Source organism: Salmo trutta, chromosome 4, assembly GCF_901001165.1.
Source record: "Salmo trutta chromosome 4, fSalTru1.1, whole genome shotgun sequence".
In the NCBI taxonomy this organism is placed as follows: Eukaryota; Metazoa; Chordata; class Actinopteri; order Salmoniformes; family Salmonidae; genus Salmo; species Salmo trutta.
The window spans coordinates 32,580,929-32,601,672 of NC_042960.1; the positions used below are offsets into that span (position 1 = coordinate 32,580,929).

Here is a 20,744-nt window from a genome sequence, read left to right on the forward strand (position 1 = left end):
CTCGAGGCTGTAATCGCCGCCAAAGGTGCTTCAACAAAGTACTGAGTAAACGGTCTGAAAACGTATGTAAATTACCTATTTCTGTTTTCAAATTGCAACCATTTCTAAAGACATGTTTTCGCTTTGTGATTATGGGGTATTGTGTGTTGATTGATGAGGGGGAAATGATTTAATCCATTTTAGAATAAGGCTAACAAAATGTGGAAAAGGTGAAGGGGTCTGAATACTTTCCGAAAGCACTGTATCCATAATAATCTAATCATGTAGACTAACCTACATGGGATGGAAATATTCAGTACATGAAAACTTAAACGAAAAAGGCAGCTTCATTAAATACACCATTCTCAACGCCAACAGTGAAGAGGCGACTCCGGGATGCTGGCCTTCTAGGCAGAGTTGCAAAGAAAAAGCCATATCTCAGACTGACCAATAAAAATAACAGATTAAGATGGGCAAAAGAACACAGACACCGGACAGAGGAACTCTGCCTAGAAGGCCAGAATCCCGGAGTCGCCTCTTCACTGTTGACGTTGAGACCGGTGTTTTGCGGGTACTATTTAAAGAAGCTGCTAGTTGAGGACTTGCGAGGCGTCTGTTTCTCAAACTAGACACTCTAATGTACTTGTCCTCTTGCTCAGTTGTGCACCGGGGCCTCCCACTCTTTCTATTCTGTTAGAGCCATTTTGTGAAGGGAGTAGTACACAGCATTGTACGAGATCTTCAGGTTCTTGGCAATTTCACGCATAGAATAGCCTTCATTTCTCAGAACAAGAATAGACTGATGAGTTTCAGAAGAAAGTTATTTGTTTCTGGCCATTTTGAGCCTGTAATCGAACCCACAAATGCTGATGCTCCAGATACTCAACTAGTCTAAAGAAGGCTAGTTTTATTGCTTCTTTAATCAGGACAACAGTTTTCAGCTGTGCTAACATAATTGCAAAAGGGTTGTCTAATGATCAATTAGCCTTTTAAAATGATAAACTTGGATTAGCTAACATAGCGTGCCATTGGAACACAGGAGTGATGATTGCTGATAATGGGCCTCTGTACGCCTATGTAGATACTCCATTAAAAATCTGCCATTTCCAACTACAATAGTCATTTACAACATTAACAATGTATTTCTGATCAATTTGATGTTATTTTAAATGGACAAAAAAAATAGAAAATAAAAATAAATCTTTCAAAAACAAGGACATTTGTAAGTGACCCCAAACATTTGAACAGTAGTATATGGTTCATAAATTACAGACAATTTACTCTGAGAATTTAGCATGATTAGAGTGAATAGAATGTCATTACTGCCATGGACGGTCAAAAGTGGTCACTGCTCAATAGAACCGTGGGCAGAACGGCGCAAACTTCAAACGTCAACTGACAAGCTAGCTAGTGACTGCAGGTTTGTGTGATAACATGGTCATTTTCTAAAACCGTGGAATATAAGACTAAATCTAGCATATATTAAATATATTTAATAATACAGTGTCTTCGAAAAGTATTCAGACCCATAGACTTTGACATTTTGTTAGACTTACTCGAAAATTGATAAAAACAATACAAAAATCCTCATCAATCTACACATAATACCCTATAATGACAAAGACCCCCTGTCACCCGCAGAGGTGGGAGGAGGGAACTGGTGGGGGTTAACTCACGCCCTGTTGTAAATCAAGTACAGATCATTCAGCTCTCCTTCTCCAATGTTCACCAGAGGAATGTATTTTGTTTCAACAGACTTTTCCTGTCGCAACTCTAACACGTTCTAAAGCAAATACTGGAATAATATTTCTAACATAGAACGTGTGGAATGGTCAGAGGTGATCTAAAGAACACTAATTTTGTTTTGTTTGTTATTTTGTGATGTCATTAAAAATGTAAAAGGAAATACTGTAACTTGGAAAGTATACCCACTACATGTACGAAGTTTCCATCCTATGCGTTGTGCATGGTATATGAAAAGTTATGAAAGTGTTTTTGTTAAGAGAGGAATGTGATTTGAGAAACTATAAGAGAAAATTGTTTACATAAACTTTGCACAGTGACAAGTCACTCCCCTGAGTGAGGTCAGAGAGCATGTCAGCCTGACAGAACCGCCCTTTAGAACAAACTGTATAAAATGATGGGTTAAGAATTAACATATCAAACCAGAGAGACGTAGAGCTGCAGCTTTACGTTTGAAGTGGTCTGAACTCTGAATCTCAACACGAGACGATAAACTTACCTCCCGGACAATCACTGGTACGGCTGATTAGCTGTCCTGAGTAAAGTATCTAGAAAAGCGAATTTAAGTGGGACCATTCTACTAATCTGCTCAAAGCATCGTATTACGCTACTCTCATCACCCTACTGGGAACCATCGACACGGCTGGCTAGCCTATCTTCAAAGAGGCATCTTCCAGACCGACTAGAAGGAAAATCAACTCTGTACTTCTGTTCAGGACTACACGACAAGTCACCGGATACAGGACAACTACAGAGAAGAACAACAGAAGAAGACTTGTTGGAACCATTTCTGGACAATGAGAGCCTTACAAGCGTGCCGCGAAAAGGCCCAACCCTTTCCAAGGCGGCCCGGTTCCGAGAGAGATACACGGCAAACCAAGGCATCTCACGTAAATACATACATGATTTCTTACTCCAAGCGGGTGGCGGTCCGTGTGCAAATTATAGGAGTACTATAAGTGAGAGTAGTTTCTAAATGTACCAACGTTAAATGTCTCTCTCTCTCACACTCTCCATGTATTTTATAACAAGCAGCCATACTGTTGTCAGTCCGCTATGGACCTGTTTTTAACATAATAAGTGTATGTTTCTCCCAGTCTTGAGGTCCTGAGCGCTCTGGAGCAGGTTATCATCAATAATCTCTCTGTAATTTGCTCTGTTCATCTTTGCCTCGATCCTGACTATTCTCCCAGTCCCTGTCACTGAAAAACATCCCCACAGCATGATGCTGCCACCACCATGCTTCACCGTAGGGACGGTGCCAGGTTTCCTCCAGATGTGACACTTGGCATACAGGCCAAAGAGTTCAATCTTGGTTTCATCAGACCAGAGAATCTTGCTTCTCATGGTCTGAGTCTTTGGGTGGCTTTTGGCAGGCTGTCCAAGCAGGCTGTCATGTGCTTTTTACTGAGGAGTGGCATCTGTCTGGCCACTCTACCATAAAGGCCCGATTGGTGGAGTGCTGCAGAGATGGTTGTCCTTCTGGATGGTTCTCCCATCTCCACTTAGGAACGCTAGAGCTCTGTCAGAGTGACCATCAGGTTCTCGGTCACCTCCCTGACCAAAGCCCTTCTCCCCTGATTACTCAATTTGGCTGGGCGGCCACCTCTAGGAAGAGTCTTGTTGGTTCCAAACTCAAATCAAATGTTACTGGTCACATACACATGGTTAGCAGATGTTAATGCGAGTGTAGCAAAATGCTTGTGCTTCTAGTTCCGACAGTGCAGTAATATCTAACAAGTAATCTAACAAATTCACAACGACTACCTTATACACACACACACAATGTAAGGGGATGGAATAAGAATATGTACATATAAATATATGGATGCGCGATGGCTGTGCGGCATAGGCAAGATGCAATAGATGGTTTAAAATACAGTATATACATTTGAGATGAGTAATGTAGGATATGTAAACATGAATAAAGTGGCATTATTTAAAGTGACTAGTGATACCTTTATTAAATCCATTTATTAATGTGACCAGTGATTTGAGCCTGTATGTTGGCAGCAGCCTCTCTATGTTAGTGATGGCTGTTTAACAGTCTGATGCCCTTGAGATAGAAGCTGTTTTTCAGTCTCTCTGTCCCAGCTTTGATGCACCTGTACTGACCTCGCCTTCTGGATGATAGCGGGGTGAACAGGCAGTGGATTGGGTGGTTGTTGCCCTTGATGATCTTTTTGGCTCACCCTCTGGAGAGCCCTGCGGGTTGAGGGCGGTGCCGTTGCCATACCAGGCGGTGATACAGCCCGACAGGATGCTCTCGACTGTGCATCTGTAAAAGTTTGTGAGGGTTTTAGGTGACAAGCCACATTTCTTCAGCCTCCTGAGGTTGAAGAGGCGCTATTGTGCCTTCTTCACCACGCTGTCTGTGTGGGTGGACAATTTCAGTTTATCCGTGATGTGTACGCAGAGGAACTTAAAATTTCCCTTCTCCACTACTGTTCCATCAATGTGGATGGGGGGGTGCTCCCTCTACTGTTTCCTGAAGTCCACGATCATCTCCTTTGTTTTGTTGATGTTCAGTGAGAGGTTATTTTCCTGACACCACATTCCGAGGGCCCTCACCTCCTCCCTGTAGGCTGTCTCGTCGTTGTTGGTAATCCATCCTACCACTGTAGTGTCGTCTACAAACTTGATGATTGAGTTGGAGGCGTGCATAGCCACGCAGACATGGGTGAACAGGGAGGACAGGAGAGGGCTGAGAACACATCCTTGTGGGGCCCCGGTGTTGATGATCAGCGGGGTGGAGATGTTGTTTCCTACCTTCACCACTTGGGGGCAGCCCGTCAGAAAGTCCAGAACCCAGTTGCACAAGGCGGGGTTGAGAACAGGGTCTCAAGCTTAATGATGAGTTTGGAGGGTACTATGGTGTTGAATGCTGAGCTGTAGTCAATGAACGGAATTCTTACATAGGTATTCCTCTTGTCCAGATGAGATAGGGCAGTGTGCAGTGTGATTGCGATTGCATCGTCTGTGGACATATTGGGGCAGTAAGCAAATTGGAGTGGGTCTAGGGTATCAGGTAGGGTGGAGGTGATATGATCCTTGACTAGTCTCTCAAAGCACTTCATGATGACAGAAGTGGGTGTTACAGGGCAATAGTCATTTAGTTCTGTTACTTTAGCTTTCTTGGGAACAGGAACTATGGTGGCCATCTTGAAGCATGTGGGAACAGCAGACTGGGATAGGGATTGATTGAATATGTCCATAAACACATCAGCCAGCTGGTCTGCGAATGCTCTGAGGACGGGTCTAGGGATGCCATCTGGGCCGGCAGCCTTGCGAGGGTTAACACGTTTAAATGTTTTATTCACGTCGGCCACGGAGAAGGAGAGCCCACAGTCTTTGGTAGCGGGCCGTGTCGGTGGCACTGTATTATCCTCAAAGCGTGCAAAGAAGTTGTTTAATTTGTCTGGGAGCAAGACGTCAGTGTCCGCGACGGGGCTGGTTATCTTTTTGTAATCCGTGATTGTCTGTAGACTCTGTCACATGCGTCTCGTGTTTGAGCCGTTGAATTGCGACTACCTTGTCTCTATACTGACGCTTTGCTTGTTTGATTGCCTTGCGGAAGGAATAACTACACTGTTTGTATTCGGTCATGTTTCCAGTCGCCTTGCCATGATTAAATGCAGTGGTTCGCGCTTTTAGTTTTGCGTGAATGCCGCCATCAATCCACGGTTTCTGGTTAGGGAAGGTTTTAATAGTCACAGTGGGTACAAAATCTCCAATGGACTTCCTAATAAACTCACTCACCGAGTCAGCGTATACGTGGATGTTATTGTCTGAGGCTACCCGGAACATATCCCAGTCCACTTGATCGAAGCAATCTTGAAGCATGGAATCCGATTGGTCAGACCAGCTTTGGATAGATCTGAGCACGGGTGCTTCCTGTTTTAGTTTCTGCCTATAGGAGAGGAGCAACAAGGTGGAGTCATGGTCAGATTTGCCAAAGGGTATTGCGGGGGTGGGCCGTGTATGCATCGCGGAAGTTAGAGTAGCAGTGGTCCAGTGTTTTGCTTGAGCAGGTACTACAATCACTGTGCTAGTAGAATTTAGGTAGCCTTGTTCTCAAATTAGCTTTGTTAAAATCGCCAGCTACAATAAATGCAGCCTCAGGATATATGGTTTCCAGTTTACATAGAGTCCAGTGAAGTTCTTTCAGGGCCGTCGAAGTATATACACAGCTGTGACTATAATCAAAGAGAATTCTCTTGGTAGATAATGCGGTCGGCATTTGATTGTAAGGAATTCTAGGTCAGGTGAACAAAAGGACTTGAGTTCCTATATGTTTTTATGATTACACCATGAGTCGTTAATCATGAGGCATACAACACCGCCCTTCTTCTTACCAGAGAAATGTTAGTTGAAGAATGAAGAAACCCGGTGGCTGTGCCGACTCTGACAACATTACCCGAGTGAGCCATGTTTCCATGAAACAGATTATGTTACAATCTCTGATGTCTTTCTGGAAGGCAACTCGTGCCCTAATTTCATCCACCTTGTTGTCTAGAGACTAGACATTGGCGAGTAATAAGCTCAGAAGCGGTGGATGGTGTGCTTGCCTTCTAAGTCTGACCAGGAGGCCGCTCCGTCTGCCTCTCCTGCGGCGACGACGTTGTTTTGGGTTGGCCTCTGGGATTAGATCCAATGTCCAGAGTGGAGGTGCGAAAAAAGATCCGCTTCGGGAAAGTCGTATTCCTGGTCGTAATGTTGGTAAGTTGACGTCGCTCTTATATTCAATAATTCTTCCAGGCTGTATGTATTAACACTTAAGATTTTCTGGGATAACAATGTAAGAAATAATCAATAAAAAACAAATTACTGCATAGTTTCCTAAGGACGTGAAGCGAAGCGACCTTCTCTGTCGGGGCCATCTGTTGGCGCCATCTGTCGGTGCCATCTTGCATGTAACTTCTTCCATTTAAGAATGATGGAGGCCACTGTTTTCTCTTTGTGATTATGGGGTATTGTGTGTAGATTGCTGAGGATGTTTTATTTTTTAAATAGGGCTGTAACGTAACAAAATGTGGAAAAGTTCAAGGGGTCTGAATGCTTTCTGAAGGCACTGTACATACATACATACATACATACATACATACATACATACATACATACATACATACATACATACATACAGTTGAAGTCAGAAGTTTACATACACCTTAGCCAAATACATTTAAACTCAGTTTTTCAAAACTCCTGACATTTAATCCTTGTAAAAATTCCCTGTCTTAGGTCAGTTAGGGTCACCACTTTATTTTAAGAATGTGAAATGTCAGAATAATAGTAGAGAGAATTATTTATTTCAGATTTTATTTCTTTCATCACATTCCCAGTGGGTCAGACGTTTACATACACTCAATTAGTATTTGGTAGCATTGCCTTTAAATAGTTTAACTGGGTCAAATGTTTTGGGTAGCCTTCCACAAGCATCCCTCAATAAGTTGGGTGAATTTTGGCCCATTCCTCCTGACAGAGCTGGTGTAACCGAGTCAGGTATTTAGGCCTCCCTGCTCGCACACACTTTTTCAGTTCTGCCCACAAATTTTCTATAGGATTGAGGTCAGGGCTTTGTGATGGCCACTCCAATACCTTGACTTTGTTGTCCTTAAGCCATTTTGCCACAACTTTGGAAGTATGCTTGGGGTCATTGTCCATTTGGAAGACCTATTTGCGACCAAACATTAACTTCCTGACTGATGTCTTGAGATGTTGCTTCAATATATCCACATACTTTTCCTGCCTCATGATGCCATCTATTTTTTAAAGTGCACCAGTCCCTCCTGCAGCAAAGCACCCCCACAACATGATGCTGCCACCCCCGTGCTTCACGCTTGTGATGATGTTCTTCGGCTTGCAAGCCACCCCCTTTTCCTCCAAACATAATAATGGTCATTATGGCCAAACAGTTTTTGTTTCATCAGACCAGAGGACATTTCTCCATGTGCAGTTGCAAACTGTAGTCTGGCTTTTTTTATGGCGGTTTTGGAGCAGTGGCTTCTCCCTTGCTGAGCGGCCTTTCAGGTTATGTCGATATAGGACTCGTTTTACTGTGGGTATGGATACTTTTGTACCTGTTTCCTCCAGCATCTTCACAAGGTCCTTTGCTGTTGTTCTGGGATTGATTTGCACTTTTCGCACCTAAGTACGTTCATCTCTAGGAGACAGAACGCGTCTCCTTCCTGAGCGTTATGACAGCTGCGTGGTCCCATAGTGTTTATACTTGCGTATTATTGTTTGTACAGATGAACGTGGTCCCTTCAGGCATTTTTAAATTGCTCCCAAGGATGAACCAGACTTGTGGAGGTCTACAATTCTTGGCTGATTTCTTTTGATTTTCCCATGATGTCAAGCAGAGGCACTGAGTTTGAAGGTAGGCCTTGAAATACATCCACAGGTAGATCCCCAATTGACTCAAATTATGTCAATTAGCCTATCAGAAGATTCTAATGCCATGACATCATTTTCTGGAATTTTCCAAGCTGTTTAAAGGCACAGTCAACTTAGTGTATGTAAACTTCTGACCCACTGGAATTGTGATACAGTGAATTATAAGTGAAATAATCTGTCTGTAAACAATTGTTGGAAAAATTACTTGTGTCATGCACAAAGTAGATGTCCTAACCGACTTGCCAAAACTATAGTTTGTTAACAAGAAATTTGTGGAGTGGTTGAAAAACGAGTTTTAATGACTCCAACCCAAGTGTATGTAAACTTCCGACTTCAACTGTACATACATACATACCTACATACCTACATACAGTACGAGTCAAACGTTAGGACACACCTACTCACTCAAGGGACACGCCTTCTCATTTATTTGTATTATTTTCTACATTGTAGAATAATAGTGAAGACATCAAAACTATGAAATAACACATGGAATCAAGTAGTAATCAAAACAGTGTTAAACAAATCAAAATATACTTGAGATTCTTCAAAGTAGCCACTCTTAGCCTTGATGACAACTTTGCACACGTTTGGCATTCTCATGGAATGCTTTTCCAACAGTCTTGAAGGAGTTCCCACATGCTGAGCACCTACTTGTTGGCTGCTTTTCCTTCACTCTGCGGTCCAACTCCTTCCAAACCATCTCAATTGGGTTGAGGTCAGGTGATCGTGGAGGCCAGGTCATCTGATTTAGCACTCCATCACTCTCCTTTTTGGTCAAATAGCCCTTACACACCCTGGAGGTGTGTTGGGTCATTGTCCTGTTGAAAAATAAATTATAGTCCCACTAAGCACAAACCAGATGGATGGCATATTGCTGCAGAATGTTGTGGCAACCATCCTGGTTAAGTGTGCCTTGAATTCTAGATAAATCACTGACAATGTCACCAGCAAAGCACCCCCACACCATCACACCTCCTCCTCCATGCTTCACGGTGGAAACCACACATGCAGAGATCATCTGTTCACCTACTATGCGTCTCACAAGGACATGGCGGTTAGAACCAAAAATCTCAAATTTGTACTCATCAGACCAAAAGACAGATTTCCACCAGTCTAATGTCCATTGCTTGTGTTTCTTGGCCCAAGGAAGTCTCTTCTTGGTGTGATGGTGTGGGGGTGCTTTGCTGGTGACACTGTCAGTGATTTATTTAGAATTCAAGGCACACTTAACCAGCATGGCGACCACAGCATTCTGCAGCGATACGCCATCCATCTGGTTTGCGCTTAGTGGGACTATAATTTATTACTAAGAAGCTGGTTTAGAAAATGCCAAGAGTGTGCAAAGCTGTCATTAAGGCAAAGGGTGGCTACTTTGAAGAATCTCAAATATAAAATATATTTGATTTGTTGAACACTTTTTTGGTTACTACATGATTCCATATGTGTTATTTCACAGTGTTGAGGTCTTCACTATTATTCTACAATGTAGAAAATAGTAAAAATAAATTAAAACCCTTAAATGAGTAGTTGTGTCAAAACTTTGGACTGGTAATGTATATTAATTTACAAAGCTAACAGACTGCATTTTAACATCTTACCCTCCCTGAAAAAAACCTGTTCCACTTTTCATGGCTATTTCTGAGTCTTTCCCTTTAAATTGCCATAGAAACGGCCTTTCCCAACGTTGATTGGTCGGGGTTAGAGAACAGACGAAACTGACGAGGATATCAAGTTGAGTTTGATTGGTCCAAAGCGCGGAAACCTATCAAAATTTTACAAAGGCGAAATATGGCCGAGATATAACAAATAGCTGCGCGGTCTAAACTAGCAACGGTCACACCACAAACTAACGTTCTGATTTAATCAGGTGATAATATTGTTGAGACCAATTTAATGGTTAATTGTATGTAATGTATAATGGCATAGGCTAAATAAAACGAAGTTTAGACCTTCATTTAGTAGAACCCTCTTGAATTTACCAATATTCTACTACATTCTAGAGTGAATGAACGCCCTACCATCCCGAAAAAATTGGGTCCCCGCTGAAAAACTTTGAATGCCATTGACATAATGCATTTGCCAACCTTACTTTGTTACAGAAACGTTGTTTTTAATGCCCAGAGAATCCAGTGTAGTTCTGCTGGAAAAGCCAGCTGACTTCTCCACAACACAACACATGTCCCTGTGCTGCTCCACTCGTGACAAGTACAGCGACATGTGCATATCAACCCTAATGATGCGGAGACACCGTCACTGAACTAATTACATGGCAATTCTGTCGAATAAATACCTATTTTACACTGCAGAGAGAAGACGACGGACGCACAGGTGAATATCATCATGTTTTACCATTGAATTTGTTTTGGAAGGTGGAGTAGAGATGTTTTGAAAGCGCTTCCTTGTTGATAAATTATTGCGTAATCGGTGTACGATTGGGTGTGAAAATGTTATTGTTTCTTCTCGACCGTCGAAGATCTTTGATAGTTTCAGTATGAGTCGGATGAACCATGAGGATTATGAGGGGCGCAAGATTGAAGAGAGGGAGGCTATTAGGAGCATAAAATAAGATCTTAAATTATAACGTCAACAGATAGCTTCATAACACTGCAACCTCCTAAAACACGTTACTAACTTTCCTCTATACTTTTGCTACAGAATATTATTATTGACATCTGATCTTACATTTTCTAAACATGTTTTTTGAACTTGTGATGCAGAGATAATTACACTGGATCAAATTAGTTTATATTGTAACATGTGACTGATGTTAGTGTAATTCAACATTTGCATAATATATAAAAATGTATATTTGAATATCCCCTTCCCTACAAAGAACAAAAAAAATCACTATCTATATAGTTTATTATTGGTTGGTCTATATTATAAGGTCAGGCTCACAGCTCACTGCAGCTCACAGATCACTGCACCTGTACATAGCCCATCTATAATTTAGCCCAAACTACTACCTCTTCCCCTACTGTATTTATTTATTTTATTTATTTTGCTCCTTTGCACCATATTATTTATATTTGAACTTTGAACTTTCTTCAAACTACAAATCTACCATTCCAGTGTTTTTCTTGCTATACTTTATTTACTTTGCCACCATGGCATTTTTTTTGCTTTTACCTCCCTTATCTCACATCATTTGCTCACATTGTATATAGTCTTATTTATTTTTTTCTACTGTATTATTGACTGTATGTTGTTTACTCCATGTGTAACTCTGTGTTGTTGTATGTTGTCGAACTGCTTTGCTTTATCTTGGCCAGGTCGCAATTGTAAATGAGAACTTGTTCTCAACTTGCCTACCTGGTTAAATAAAGGTGAAATAAATAAATAAATAAAAAGGCTATATTTAAGCCATAAGGCCCGAGGGGGTGTGGTAATTTTTAAAACTTTTTTATTTAATTAGGCAAGTCAGTTAAGAACAAATTCTTATTTACTATGACGGCCTATCAAAAGGCAAAAGGCCTCCTGCGGGGACGGGGGCTGGGATTAAAAATAAATTAAATAAATGTATAGGACAAAACACACATCACAACAAGAGAGACAACACAGCACTACATAAAGAGAGACCTAAGACAACAACATGTCATGTTGTGTTGCTATCATGCAAACAACATTGTAGCAACACAACATGGCAGCAGCACAACATGGTAGCAGCACAAAACAGGGCACAGACAACAGCACAAAGGGCAAGAAGGTAGACCCAACAATACATCACGCAAAGCAGCCACAACTGTCAGTAAGAGTGTCCATGATTGAGTCTTTGAATGAAGAGATTGAGATAAAACTGTCCAGTTTGAGTGTTTGTTGCAGCACTTCCAGTCGCTAGCTGCAGTGAACTGAAAAGACGACCGACCCAGGAATGTGTGTGCTTTGGGGACTTTTGACAGAATGTGACTGGTAGAACGGGTGTTGTATGTGGAGGATGACGGCTGCAGTAGATATCTCAGATAGGGGGGAGTGAGGCCTAAGGGTTTTATAAATACGCATCAACCAGTGGGTCTTGCGACAGGTATACAGAGGTGTCCAGTTTACAGAAGAGTGTAGAGTGCAGTGATGTCCTTTAAGGAGCATTGGTGGCAAATCTGATAGCCGATTGGTAAAGAACATCTAGCCGCTCGAGAGCACCCTTACCTGCCGATCTATAAATTATGTCTCCGTAATCTAGCATGGGTAGGATGGTCACCTAAATCAGGGTTAGTTTGGCAGCTGGGGTGAAAGAGGAGTGATTACTATAGAGGAAACCAAGTCTAGATTTAACTTTAGCCTGCAGCTTTGATATGTGCTGAGAGGACAGTGTACCGTCTAGCCATACTACCAAGTACTTGTATGAGGTGACTACCTCAAGCTCTAAACCCTCAGAGGTAGTAATCACACCTGTGGGGAGACGGCCATTCTTCTTACCAAACCACATGACCTTTGTTTTGGAGGTGTTCAGAACAAGGTTAAGGGCAGAGAAAGCTTGTTGGACACTTAGAAAGCTTTGCTGTAGGGGGTTTAACCCAAAATCCGGGGAGGGGCCAGCTGAGAATGAGACTGTATCATCTGCATATAAATAGATAAGAGCTTCCTACTGCCTGGGCTATGTTGTTGATGTAAATTGAGAAGAGCCGGCCTAGGATCGAGCCTTGGGTTACACCCTTGGTGACAGGCAGTGGCTGAGACAGCAGATGGGGGTACTAAGCTAACATATAGAATTGTTTTAAGATGGTCATACCATGGATCATTTAGCTATTTGAGTTTTAGGACCCCTTTAGGTATATAAAAATTAATAATGATTTGTTAAAATATGGCATTTGGCCTTTACTACTATAGCCCATTGAAATGCATTGAATAACACAGTCTTAAATAGCAAAAAAGACAGTCAAAAAAGAAATCATAAGGGTTTCAAGTATCTGTCCTATATCTAGCATGGTGGTGGCAGGATCATGCTGTGGGGATGTTTTTTAGAGGCAGGGACTGGGAGAGTAGTCAGGATCAAGAGAAGATGAACGGAGCAAAGTACAGAGAGATCCTTGATGAAAACCTGCTCCAGAGTGCTCAGGACCTCAGAATGGGGCAAAGGTTCACCTTCCAACAGGACCATGACCCTAAGCAGACAGCCAAGACAAGGCAGGTGTGGCTTTGGGACAAGTCTCTGAATGTCATTGAGTGGCCCAGCCAGAGCCCGGACTTGAACCCAATTGAACATCTCTGGAGAGACCAGAAAATAGCTGTGCAGTGACACTCCCCATCCAACCTGACAGAGCTTGAGAGGATCTGCAGAGAAGAATTGGGAAAAACTCAACTGTACCAAGCTTGTAGCGTCATGCCCAAAAAAAACTCGAGGCTGTAATCGCTGCCAAAGGTGCTTCAACAAAGTACTGAGTAAAGGGTCTGAATACTTATGTAAATGTGATTATCATAATTTTTTGGAACTTTTGCAAAAAAGTCTAAAAACCTGTTTTTGCTTTGTCATTATGGGGTATTGTGTGTAGATTGATGAGGAAAAAGATTTAATCCCATTTGGAATAAGGCTGTAACGTAACAAACTATTTGGCAAAAATCAAGTGTTCTGAATGCACTGTATAAGAAAGCTCAGGAAATATTTTTGTTTTTCTGAACACATACAGTAGTTAGTTGGAAACATTACGAATATTTTTGTCGGTTCGTTCCATTTCATTTCAGCAAGCCATGACACCCATAGGGCCTTATTAAATCTGATAATTTTTTTGCCTGGCTCTGTTTTGTTTTCTCCCAAATTAATTTCCAGGTTTCCATTTTCCCAATTTTTTTGATAGAAAACCAATAAATTTGATATTTTAAGCCCACACAATGCTTAAACCACATCAGGAGACGACTTTTGAGGTCTGGATTTTCTGTTGTTGAGATATTTTGTTGTTGTTGGTGTAGTTACCCTTTAACTCCAGTGTGCACCTAGGAAGAGGCTGTTGTTTAGTGGTGTTTTTGTACCGCATATGTGATGGTAGAGTTAGCAAAATAAATACCCACTGGATCGATACAAATAATCATGATATCATCAAACATTTAATTGAGAAGGTTTTTGGGGAAAAAAATATAATTGAAGTTGTTAGGTTTATATCCCATCCTACATCCTGATATTACCAGGTTCTGACCACTAGATATAGATGTTTTGTAGTAAAAAAGATAGAGGAAAATAAGTGATTCCAATGACATCATCAACCAATTAGTGGACAATTAGGAGGCAATTGGTAGGCAATGCCTGCTCATAATGGGTTAAAATCACATGATGCACACCAATGATGCCATTGGAAACACTTCCTCTATCTTTTTACTAGAAAACATAGAAACATGCCATATTCTCATATGATGGTGCTGGAGATGATCAATATGAAGTTGAGAAATTGTGCAATTTTCCTTTAAGATATTTTCTAATTTCTCTCCCTCTTGAGGAGGGAGGATTATGGAAGTTCACAGAAGTAACAAATGAAGGTAGAACTACCAATTAGTTAGTGTTTTTACTGATAACAGTTTTGTTTATGAATTATTAAGTGATTAAAACGCATTACTCTAGTTCAGAACCAAAATAGATGTTTTCAAACTCAAGGTGTCATATCATAGCTAACACCCCAGTCTTTCTGCAGACATCTTAATTCGGGGTAGATACTTAAGAGTTTTTGGGTAATGTATAGTCACTTAAAGTCTGAAGGAGATTTTAATATCATTCTATTACCAAACTTTGCATCTGACCTGTTCCTCGAGTAAATTAAAAGTAGACTTCTGTATGTAGGTGTATGATTTGTAAAACGTATCAATGTCTTTTTGCTTGGTATACATTTTGAAGTGAAAAGGTGAGTCCCAGTATCACTCTGTTACTGTGGAATTGCCTATAATTAGCTTTGAAGTGTATTACTTTATTAATGGCTGTCAGCCACATCAGCTGTTATGTGCCATACTGTATATATGACATTATAGAGGAGTTTTCCATATGTTCTGGTACTCCTACAAGACTTTTCATGAATTTTCAATCCAGAAATGAACTGGCAGATGGATGGATGTCATGGGTTGAAGTCTCCCCCCCCCCCCCCCCCTCTCTTTGCCATAGTGGACCATTTATCTGATTACTGAGGGAGTTTTTAATGAGGACTAAGAGTCGAGTGGCGTACCAGAGCTAAGAGGCCCCTGACGCAGCCTGGCTCCACTCTGGGCCCCTTGGCAGGCATCACAACCACCACGGCCCTCCTCTCCTGGCCTGGCTAACTCTCCACACACATGCCCACTTTGAGAGAATCTAGCAGCTGGTCAATGTTTATTACGCAACCCTGAGATCTACCACATGAAAAAGCCTTCTGGAATCGCACAACATCGTTAGAACAGAGGGAAAGAAAAGGAAGAAAACCAGAACCAACATTTTTCTGAAAGGGTTGAGTAATTGTCTTTTGGCAGAGCGAGCGGTGGTCATTTAGCGAGGTCGATTTGGGCTAAGGTGGTCGATTTGAGACGTCTGTCTGTCTCACCATTGAAAAATCTTGATTTCCATTTTGGAAATGATCTACAGTTAGCTAGCTAGGCGACAGCCGGTCTGATTGATTAACCTGAGTCGATTACATAAGATCTGTTGAGTCAGGGCCCGCTTCGGAGTGTCAGATTGAAATGTCATAGCAGGTTCAACAGACGCTTACACTGTATCTTTCCTAACTCCGAGGGTTAGACAGTTATCATCTGACGTGTGTGTATGTCGTTTCGTCTATTGTAACAGGATCCTTGTACACATAGGCCTCTCATTCCTCTCTGTAACACACTGGCCCACTTGACTATGCATAATGACCAGTCACAGGGGTCATACTGGTTCTAATGTTTAGCTAGTGTTCCTGCTCCTCTTCCATACCCTCGTAAATCAGACATGGTCTTGGCATGGTCGCTCATACTGTCAGCTCTCTGGCCTGGCCTCTCTGGTAGAAAGAGAAGTTTGAAATGGGTATCAGTTAGGGGTGGCGCAATTACTGTATAACCGTGTAACCGACGGTTATGGATGAAGACCGTCATGAAAATAAAATAACAGCTGACAGGTAGACGGGACGGCGAGGCATTCGTGCGGTTGAGTTCGTTTCTCCGATAGTATGGACTCTTAACAACATGATTCAACTTTGTTGCCCCTTGCTGAAGCAAGCAAAGTGTTGTAGCAAATTATTAATAGAATGGGCTTGGAACTTCAAACCATAAAGATCCTATTCATAGATTGCAACTCCGTCACTTGGTCGCATTGCGCCATTGTTATGAATGTTCTCAAGCCGCACTCTACCGCACTCTCAAGCCGCACACTCTATGACGCAATCATTTCCATGGTAATATAGAATGTTCATTCAACTGATGTTATCTGATGTGGCTCATGCAATAGAATCTATTATCTTGTAATGTCAGTTGAGTTGAATCAGCAAATCACAGCACATATTGATATTTACACGTCCTGCTTCTATTTCCTGCTCTGCTCCTATTGGTACACTCATTGGCCGCCAGTCCACCCATTATGCCATCATTGACTTGAATGGGGACGGGCATTCTATTCATTCTATTTCTATGGCAACACATGCGGCCAGGAGCAGAGGAAAGGAGAAAATGTACTATTTCAGCGGTTATTACGTAGACCAGTAACCATCCAGTGGCCAGTAACCGTCATCCAAAATTCCATGACCGTCACAGCCGTAGTATCAACAAAATAAACAGGATCTTCAACACGGAACTGTGGTTCCCTCTGGGTATTATATTAGGCAACACATGATGTTGATGTCCCGTTAGCTTGTGGTATATGAGCAGACCTTGTTTTAAATACGATTTGAAATCTTTGCTCTACCCTGCCAGATAGGCAGGTTTTGCTGTTTTGGGACTATTTTATTTATCCATTAAGCCAGGCAAGCTCAGTCAAGCGATGTATTTTAAATGTATTTCAAATTATTTTGAATTGTATTTGAACCCAAGTCTGAATGTGGGAAGAGGACTCAGTCTGCCAGCCAGGGAGAGCCATGGAGAGTTCAAGGCAGGGTTGAGGATGGGAAATTGTGAGGGAGCGGAGCGCCAAGCAGGCCGGGTGGGGTGTGAGTTTTGGGTGTGCTTGCCTGGGAAAATTCCTCCTCCCCTCCCGTCTTCTGTCCTGTGTTGCACAGTTAAACCCTGCAGCATAAACAGACTGATCCTAGAGCTTTACTCTACACAAAGGTCTGACACCTACACCACACCGTCTGCAACCCAAATGGCACCGTATTCCGTATATAGTGCACTACTTTTGACCAGGACCCACAGTGCGCTATGTAGGGAATAGGGTGCCATTTGTGATGCAGTCACCATCACACCACTGCCTGGCCGTGAGAGAGATAGAAAAAGGGATGTTTGTGTTTTGTGTCCTAGTCAGAGCCTGTTCAGACCTGTCTTTATGACGTTATTAGAACGGTGTCTGAATACCGGAGCATAAATAGCAGGGATAACACCCGAGCTGCTGATGCAGGGATGATGCACACGTACAAGTACGCACAGATGAACACGCACACCCGCGGTAGTCATCAACCATGAATAATCAATCTCTGGTTGGTAGAAAGAATAGGGCCCTATAAAATCAGTTTTATTTTTTGCCTGATTACGTTTCTGTTTTTTCCGAAATTCTGCATAGGCTACTTTGTAGTTAACATTTAATTGATAAGGTTTTTTGGGAAACCTACTAAAAGATTCAATTTTAATGTATGCATTCTGTGATTCCGTGCGTGTTCTCCGCGTCGCGGATTTGACAGGGCCCTAATGGAAGAAACAGTTGATTCTGGAAGAGGAACGGTAGATCCTAGGGCATCACTCAGGCTGGTCTGTGTGCGTAGGTTTGTGCCTTTACTCTACAGGCGTTCCTGTACTGTACAGAGGCTGTTAGTCTTCCTCTTCTAACCCAGACTTTTAAAGTGGACTTCCAACTCATGGCGTTAGTCTGTAAATGTAATAGCTGAGTCATTTCCCCAGGTCTCCCCATGGCATGCAGAGGCAGGTGGAGCGGTGTGACGTAGCGAGGTGAACTGTTTCAGTAGTGCAGCGGTGAGCCGAGGCTCTCCGTATGGAGTCAGGGAGAGAGAACATATGCTTTATTATGTGACACATTTCAGCTGGTGTGAAGTAACTCGCTGACGAGTACGACTGTCGGCGCAGGGCTGCCAGGAAGGTTTATGTGTGTGTCCCTCCGATATCTCCTGCTGTCATTCGCTGGAGGGAAGCTCCCACATGATGTTCCGGCGTTTGGTGTGTGTGGTTGTTTGTGTGTATTATGTGTAGGCGTGTCCAATATTCACATTCTCTCTCTATTGGCTCCATAAGGGACCTCACCACGCAACTGTGCACGGTATGGCATAGCACAGAACAACATAGCACAGATGCACCTTGCATCATAGCACAGAACAACATTACAGAGCACCACAGTATTAGAGCACCAGTCAGTAGTCCTACAATAGGACTCACCCCAATAGCACCAGGGCTCCTGCCAGTTAACCTAGGAATTATAGGACTCTGTATCTCCATGGAGACCAGCCATCGGGGCCTGAAAAGGGGGCCAGGTCAGAATAGTCTTGGACTCGGCGGAGCTCACACCCTACATTAGGTTTTTAGGCTGCTGAGTACTTCACTGTGTACGCAAAACCCATATTAGCATCCTCGTGGGTGGCCAGTCAGAGCGAGAGACTGACAGAGGCGAGAAAGAGATTGATATGGTTATGAAAGTGTGATCGTTTATGGATCATTTCTGAAACGCCATTCCATTTATAATTGTATAATGCTTAGAGGTGTAACTTTCTACTTTTAGCCTAGTGGTGATGGCCTGCTATGCCTGAAAAACATCACACTCTTTCCTGATATAATTTTTGCCCTTTTGAATCTCCTTTGAAACGTCCTCAAATCACGTCAGTTGTTAACTCCGTTTTGAGGGTTTGGGGAAACTAGCTCATCAGAGCAGGCAGTGTATTGTATACGTATGTTTAAAGATGGGATCTGATATTGGAGTGAGTAATGCTGTATGTTTATACAGACCTGGCCCCTGTGGACGTGCTAATAGGTTCTGAGTAAGAGGAACACTTTGGGTTGGTGTTGACATCACCTCATTAGTTCAGGCTGCAGACCAGACCACTGAGCGTCACACACACTGGTGACTAACCAATCTTTTCCACTCGGTGTGTGTTAAACTGTGGATCAGATAAAAAAAACAAGGCTGAGGGTAAACTGAGATGTCACCGTCATCACATTTGCCACTGAACTGGTTCTACTGTGCCCTATACTATGAATCAGCTCGTGAGTTCAACTCAGGATAACTGGTACCACGAAAGTGTCTCACCTTTTAGCCAGGTACATTTCATTGGCAACAAATCTAACTGACCACAACCACACAACTACTGACCACAACCACACAACTACTGACCACAACCACACTACTGCTGACCACATCTAGTGACCACAACTACTGACCACAACCACTCATCTTCTGACCACACAACTACTGACCATAACTACTGACCACAACCATACAACTTCTGACCACAACCACACTACTGCTGACCACATCTAGTGACCACAACTGACCACAACCACACAACTACTGACCATATAACTTATGATCAGAACCACACAACCACTGAACACATTTGGGGACCACAACCACACAACTACTGACCACGCAACTTTTAACCACAACCACACAAGTACTGACCACATTTACTGACCACAACCACACAACTGCTGATCACATCTCGTGACCACAACAACACATCTTCTGATCACATAACTACTGACCACCACAATTACTGACTACAACCACACAACTTCTGACTACATTCACACACATACTGACCACAACCACACAACTTCTGACCAAACAATTACTGATCACATCACAACTACGGACCACAACCACACAACGTTTTCCCACACAACTACTGACCACACATCTAAATCACCATAACTACTGACCACCACCATTACTGACCACAACTACTGACCCCAACCACACAACTACTGACCGCAACCACACAACTTCTGACCCCAACCACAACTTCTGAACACACAACTACTGACCACTCAACTACTTACCACAATTACTGACCACAACCACACAACTTTTTCCCACACAACTACTGACCACACATCTAAATCACCATAACTACTGACCACCACCATTACTGACCACAACCACCTAGAAACAACTACTGACCCCAACCACACAACTACTGACCGCAACCACACAACTTCTGACCCCAACCACATAACTTCTGAACACACACCTACTGACCACTCAACTACTTACCACAATTACTGACCACAACCACACAACTGCTGACCACATCTACTGACCACAACCACATATATTTTGACCACACTTCTAATCACCATAACTACTGACCACCACAATTACTTACTACAACCACACAATTACTGACCACAAAACTACTGACCACCACAATTACAATTACTGACCACAACTATTGAACAACAACTACTGACCACAAAACTACTGATCACAACTACTGCTCTGGTCTGCGCTAGCTCTGGTCCTGGGTGTAGCTAGCTAGCTGTCCCTCGCACTAGCTCTGGTCTAGCTCTGGTCTGTGCTATAAATTATATCTACTTAAATGTGCATGCAT

At 42.5% G+C, this 20,744-nt stretch overlaps 1 protein-coding gene across 8 annotated transcripts in view; it reads left to right on the forward strand.

Moving 5' to 3' along the window:
* The first annotated feature begins 9,952 nt into the window (after positions 1–9,952).
* Positions 9,953–20,744, forward strand: part of LOC115192242 (SH3-containing GRB2-like protein 3-interacting protein 1) — a 100,920-nt gene continuing 90,128 nt past the window's right edge. For 4 of the 8 annotated variants that reach the window (XM_029750530.1, XM_029750529.1, XM_029750533.1 and 1 more), the window contains exon 1: positions 9,956–10,449. The gene's annotated coding sequence lies outside the window, so the exon portion shown is untranslated. Of the gene's footprint in view, positions 10,450–20,744 lie in introns of all 8 variants that reach the window. The other 4 variants (XM_029750525.1, XM_029750534.1, XM_029750531.1 and 1 more) reach the window with 4 other exon arrangements.